General features: G+C 35.6%; 1 long non-coding RNA gene across 1 annotated transcript; it reads left to right on the forward strand.

Moving 5' to 3' along the window:
• The first annotated feature begins 20 nt into the window (after positions 1-20).
• On the forward strand, positions 21-5,462 carry LOC143225166 (uncharacterized). The gene is made up of 2 exons (XR_013013662.1): positions 21-1,469; positions 5,122-5,462. It is a non-coding gene; the product is annotated as an uncharacterized LOC143225166 (long non-coding RNA).
• The last annotated feature ends 275 nt before the right edge of the window (positions 5,463-5,737 follow it).

The following is a 5,737-nucleotide window of genomic DNA, read 5'->3' on the forward strand; positions in this document are numbered from 1 at the left end:
AAATACTAATACCTTATTGTATAATAATAACACAAACAAAAGTTTACATCTTTGTAATAAAAGCATCAAAGTAGTGTTTGCTTCCTTATTTTTGAGCATTCTATTGTTAACATTTGTTTTCTTAATAAGGAAGCGATTGTCCAAGCCTTCCTGTAAAACATTCTGCTTCAGTTGTAGTTCCAATTGATAACTCCTGTCTGCAGTAAACATCATCGTTTTTTAACCCTCTGGTGCAGACTTTACTTTCTGGCTCTGCTGGCATCTCATGAGTTGCAAGATCATGGTCCACCTTGACAGATGCTTTAGGATTGAGATCAGGATCAATAATATTCATCTGCTGCAAATGGGAGACCTTACCACATGTACCATTGTTTACTTCTTCTGTTGCATCACTTAACTAGATGAGTCCACAGTGCCAAAAATGATACTTTATTATCTCCTTTTTCTTTTTTCTCTAACACATAACCATGCAGACTTAACCATTGTCATTACATCAGGAAGAGTAATTTAGAACTCTTCATGCATTGTACCAGCTGAGCATTTTTGACATAAGGCATTTCTTGTAACAGTGTTTCAGATGTTTTATTATTCTGTCATCACTTTGATGAAGGTGGAACATAGTGTTGGGTGGCAGATATTAGAGAGTGACAGCTCTAAGATCTGTCATTTGTGAATGAGCTCCTCAATTGATGACAAACAGCAACAACTTCATCTTTTGGCACATCATCAGAACATTGAACTTTCTATTCCAGGTGAAGAAAGCCAAAATCATCATCCAAGCCTTCCAACTTGTGTCATTTGCAGTTGGAAGCCTCTTTGTCTTTTTGAAACAGTGTGGTTTTTGGAAGTTATTGACGATGGTTAGCAGATACTTCTCAGTTCCATTTGGGTACACCATAACCATGTGAGTGACCCTCTCCTTGATGAACTTACATCTATAGTACTTTTTACCCTTTAAATATAATATCTTGTTTGGGAGAATTCTCCAGTACAGTCCAGTTTTGTTGGCATTGAATGTTTTCAATAAGTTTCAGCAGGGCTGTGCTCCTCCACCTGTCAATTACCTGCACATTCACGGCTACTCTTTATCTGACTACCTCCTCGAGGCTGATGCCATGACAAGCCTTTTATCAATTTACCTATGAAGAAGAGCACTCCTAGTTTAGAACCCTTAGAGATTATGCAACCTTTGAGGTTTTTACTTTAAGAATCTATCTGATGATTGGAAGATTCATTGCACAAAATCTACAAAGCCAAACCAGGAGGGGCTTGTCCACAGTATGTTCTGAAACATGTCTGAAGCACTTAAGACTCAATGAAGGTTCACTGCTGAAGAACTTTGCCCACAATATGTTCTTATTTTTCAGAATCATTGACAGGGTTGAGGCAGGAATTCTTAAATCTGCTGAATTTCTCACCACTCTACCTACCCTCTCGATAACTTCCAGTACTCATCTTTTCTCTTGACGGTAAGAGGAAAGCACTTTAGAGTGAAGTCTGTCATTTACATATGAAACACAATAATAATTCTATAAGAAAGGCAGAAGAAATGGTAGAAAAGGTACTGTGTTATAGAAAGCTATATTATAATTGAATTTTGGAAATTTTCATTTGAGTTTTCAGGGGAACAACCAAATTACTTCAATATATATCAAAATTCATTATATCCAACTGCAATATGTGTGGAGTAATCATCTGTTGCATAGTTTATTTTGCAAAAGACTGTTCTATACTATTTTTTTTGCATGTTTTAAATTGTCCATCTTTGTATGAGAACAACAGTTTGCTTGTATCTAATTGCACGTATATCCAAAGCCACGTGGAATAACTTATATACCCCTTAATTATTCAGTGACTTTAAGTATGTGTTGGTTGAACAGGAGCTATAAGCTATAAGTGGAAGCCTTACTTTGATGAATCTTTACTTTGTTATTCACTGTATTTCCAGATGAAGATCCTTTTCAATTTCATGCAGTTGTTTTTCTTGATAATTGTTGTACTCCAGTTGATTTACATCCCATTGTTTTCTAATATGATTCAGTGCAAGAGATATCTCCATCTTATAAAACCTATATTCCTGATTTGAACACACATTTCTGATCTGAGTGTATGAGTATTTAATTTCAATAAGGGCTGTTAGATTACATTTCATAAATTTTAGTGGTAACACTATCTACAACATTTGGAAATACTATCAAAATATAGTTATGATTCTGTTAAATCACAAATTTATATTGGCTGTAGTTGGCTTGTGACATCCTGATATGCTTATTTGAAATTATTGTAATATAGCATATTGAACTTCATAAATTGTTTGTACTTTTGTTTTTTTAACATATAGTTGAAACTATATCTTGACATTGAATTAAACAGTATTTAGAGCAATGCTTCCCAACACATTCTAACTGTACCACAGTTAGATTTTTTTAAAGTGAGTGACTGGAGGCTCATTCTATATAAATCATAAAATAAGCTACAGTTTAAATAAGTCATTGATAATCCAGGCCTTCCAAATCATCTCTAAGATCAGTAAAATCGTTGCTCAACTGAAAGTCACTTTCTTTAAAAAGGAAAGAAGATTCTATAGAGGATTCTTCTATAGCCTCCCTTCACTGGGATTGGGATTATGATATAACGTAATATACAGGGACAACAAGGGACCTGTTGGTCCATCTTGGCTGTCCTGTCCTCTAAGCCAAACTAAAACTATTAAATAAATAAATTTTAAAAAAGTAAAGCCAGCCCTTATTGTTCATATCTCTTTCAAGCTTTCTTTTAAACTCACAAAAATTTACTCCCTCCACAACATCTAACAGCAAACCATTCCACAAGCCAACCATCCTATTTGAGAAATAAAATTGTCTTAGCTGAAAACTGCTTGTACCTATGCCTAAATCTAAATTTGTTTTTTTAATTTTATAATTCTTGTTATAAAGTATGAAAAATTTTGATGCATTAACATTATCAATTCTATTTACAGTCTTATACAGTTCTATCAGATCCCCTCTATAATGTGGCTTGGTTTCTAATCTGTCTTCTTTCCCATTTAGTTGTGTGACGCCTCTTTTTCACATTGACAAAAAGTACACTAGGTAGTACCAAATGGTGGTGCAGTCTCATATATGATCCTCTGTTGAGAGGATCATCAATATAAGATGTTCTTCTGACAATTTTTATCCCTCACATTGGCTCTTGCACCTCATCAATGTGAATTTTAGCTATATATGTATGTAATTGGAGGCAATACACTGTATCAAAAGTTATAATTTTCCTATTTCTAATAAGTAGTTGTTTCCTCCTACAATTCCCACCAGTCCTTCCTATTGAAAACCAGTGCTCCTCTTTTTATCTTAACTAGAAATGATAGTTAAGTAGAATTGAATAGAGGGAGTCATACGAGGGCTGTTAAAAAAATACGCGGACTGACGTCATAAAACAAAATGTACTTTATTTAGAAGTTACAGGTCTGGGACCCCTTCAAAGTACTCTCCTCCCCAATGCACACACTTATCCCAGTGGTGTTTCCACTTGTTGAAACAGTCCTGGTACGCTTCTTTTGTAATGTCCTCCAGCTCCTTCATCGCATTTGCCTTAATCTCAGGAATCTTCTCAAATCTTCTTCCTTTCAAGGGTCTTTTGAGTTTGGGGAACAAGAAAAAATCGCAAGGAGCAAGGTCAGGTGAGTAGGGGGGTGGGGAAGAACAGTGATCGAGTGTTTGGCCTTCTGGGACCCCTTCAAAGTACTCTCCTCCTCAACGCACACACTTATCCCAACGGTGTTTCCACTTGTTGAAACAGTCCTGGTACGTTTTTTTGTAATGTCCTCCAGCTCCTTCGTCGCATTTGCCTTAATCTCAGGAATCATCTCAAATCTTCTTCCTTTCAAGGGTCTTTTGAGTTTGGGGAACAAGAAAAAATCGCAAGGAGCAAGGTCAGGTGAGTAGGGGGGTGGGGAAGAACAGTGATCGAGTATTTGGCCAAAAACTCACGAGTTCTGAGGCACAAATTTCGCAGCAACGCGGTGCATCTTCAATTTTTCGGTCAAAATCGCGTAACAAGATCCAACTGATATCCCACACTCTTCAGCAAGCTCCATGACAGTCAGACGTCGATTTTCCCGCACCAGGATGTTGATTTTGTCGACGTGTGGGTCGTCAGTTGATGTGGAAGGACGTCCAGGACGCTCATTATCTTTAATGGACTGTCGACCATCCTTAAAACGTTCATGCCACTTGAAACATGCCGTACGCTTCATAGCAACATCACCCTAAGCCGTGTTAAGCATAGCAAAAGTTTCAGTCGCAGATTTTCCAAGTTTAACACAAAATTTCACAGCAAGTCGTTGCTCCTTCAGGTCATTCATTCTGAAATCTGCCAAACGAAAAAATCGCACTTCACTTAAAACCGCGTAGCTAATACACAAATAAAGATATCTGCAATCGGGAAATGGCGTCGTAATCAGCTGATCTGTGCGAACCTAGCAACACCAAGCGGATTCCCCTGGAACCAACTGGACCCGCGCAATTCAAACAGTCCGCATATTTTTTGAACAGACCTTGTATGTATCATGAGGGTATGTTTTACTCTTGTTGATGGAGAGTTATTCCATGATAATGTGCATGCAAAATGAAGTTGAACCACAATAATCATGGGGTATGTAGTAGTAAAAGGCTCATGGCATGCAAAAAAGAAAATGTATGTGTATAGAGGGCAGCACCTTACAATAAGACAATTATTTTTAACATTTATTTTAGTACCTCTATGTGCTTTGTCAGAAGGATAACTATAATATTTTTTAAACTTCACATTGTATGTGTCAGTAAAACTATATGAGTAGTAGATAAACATTTGTTACAAATTACTATCAGTTATATAAAACTACCAATCCTTTGATCAGACGTAACTAATAAAGACATTATATTTACTGTAATAAAAATTGAAATGTTTATTTAATCTAACTGTTATTAAAACAATTTATTCAGAATTGTTAGTAATCATTGTAATATGAACATGTTTGTGTTTTTATATTTTACTTTAACTGTGCTTCATCGGTGTATACAAATGTCTTTGAACATTGTGTATGTAGAATATTACTAATTAATGTCATGTTTTTCTTTTTAGGGCTGTATACCTCAGTACAAAGTTGGCCACCACCAAATCCTTCAAGGGTTGCACAATGAAATACAGCAAAATGCATTGAACCTTAGCTTGCTTGGATCGTCTTACGAAGGTGTCAGTGTTAATGATTGTATTTACAATTCAAAGTTAGCAGTAGAAAAATTTGTACAAACAATAAGGCAGTCATGAGGAAACTAATCATTACAGTAAAAGCAAAAATGTTAATGATATTTGTGCATCTCAAGATTTTTTTGTAGTGTAGTGCTTCCTCACTCTTTCATCAATAGGTGCTAGAAGTACTGCAATTTACTGAAAAAAGCCCAATAAAGCATTTCTTTATGTCATTTTGGATACATTTTTAATAAATATTATTGTACCAAACTTATGATTTTTTTTTACAAGCCCAATTTTTTGCCAGAAAAATTAAATTATCAGAACAATTTTTTTGCTTGGAAAAATACTATAAAACCCAAATAACACTGCCATATGCATAAAATTCAGCAGTTTTGAAATCAGCTTTCCAATTTGCATGGCACAATCATGACTGAAATGATGAGAAAGTCACAACCATCTGGAAAACACAAATACAAAAAAGAAAGAAAGGTCCAAAAGCTGTGAA

This window comes from Tachypleus tridentatus, chromosome 9 (assembly GCF_004210375.1).
Source record: "Tachypleus tridentatus isolate NWPU-2018 chromosome 9, ASM421037v1, whole genome shotgun sequence".
NCBI classification, from domain to species: domain Eukaryota; kingdom Metazoa; phylum Arthropoda; class Merostomata; order Xiphosura; family Limulidae; genus Tachypleus; species Tachypleus tridentatus.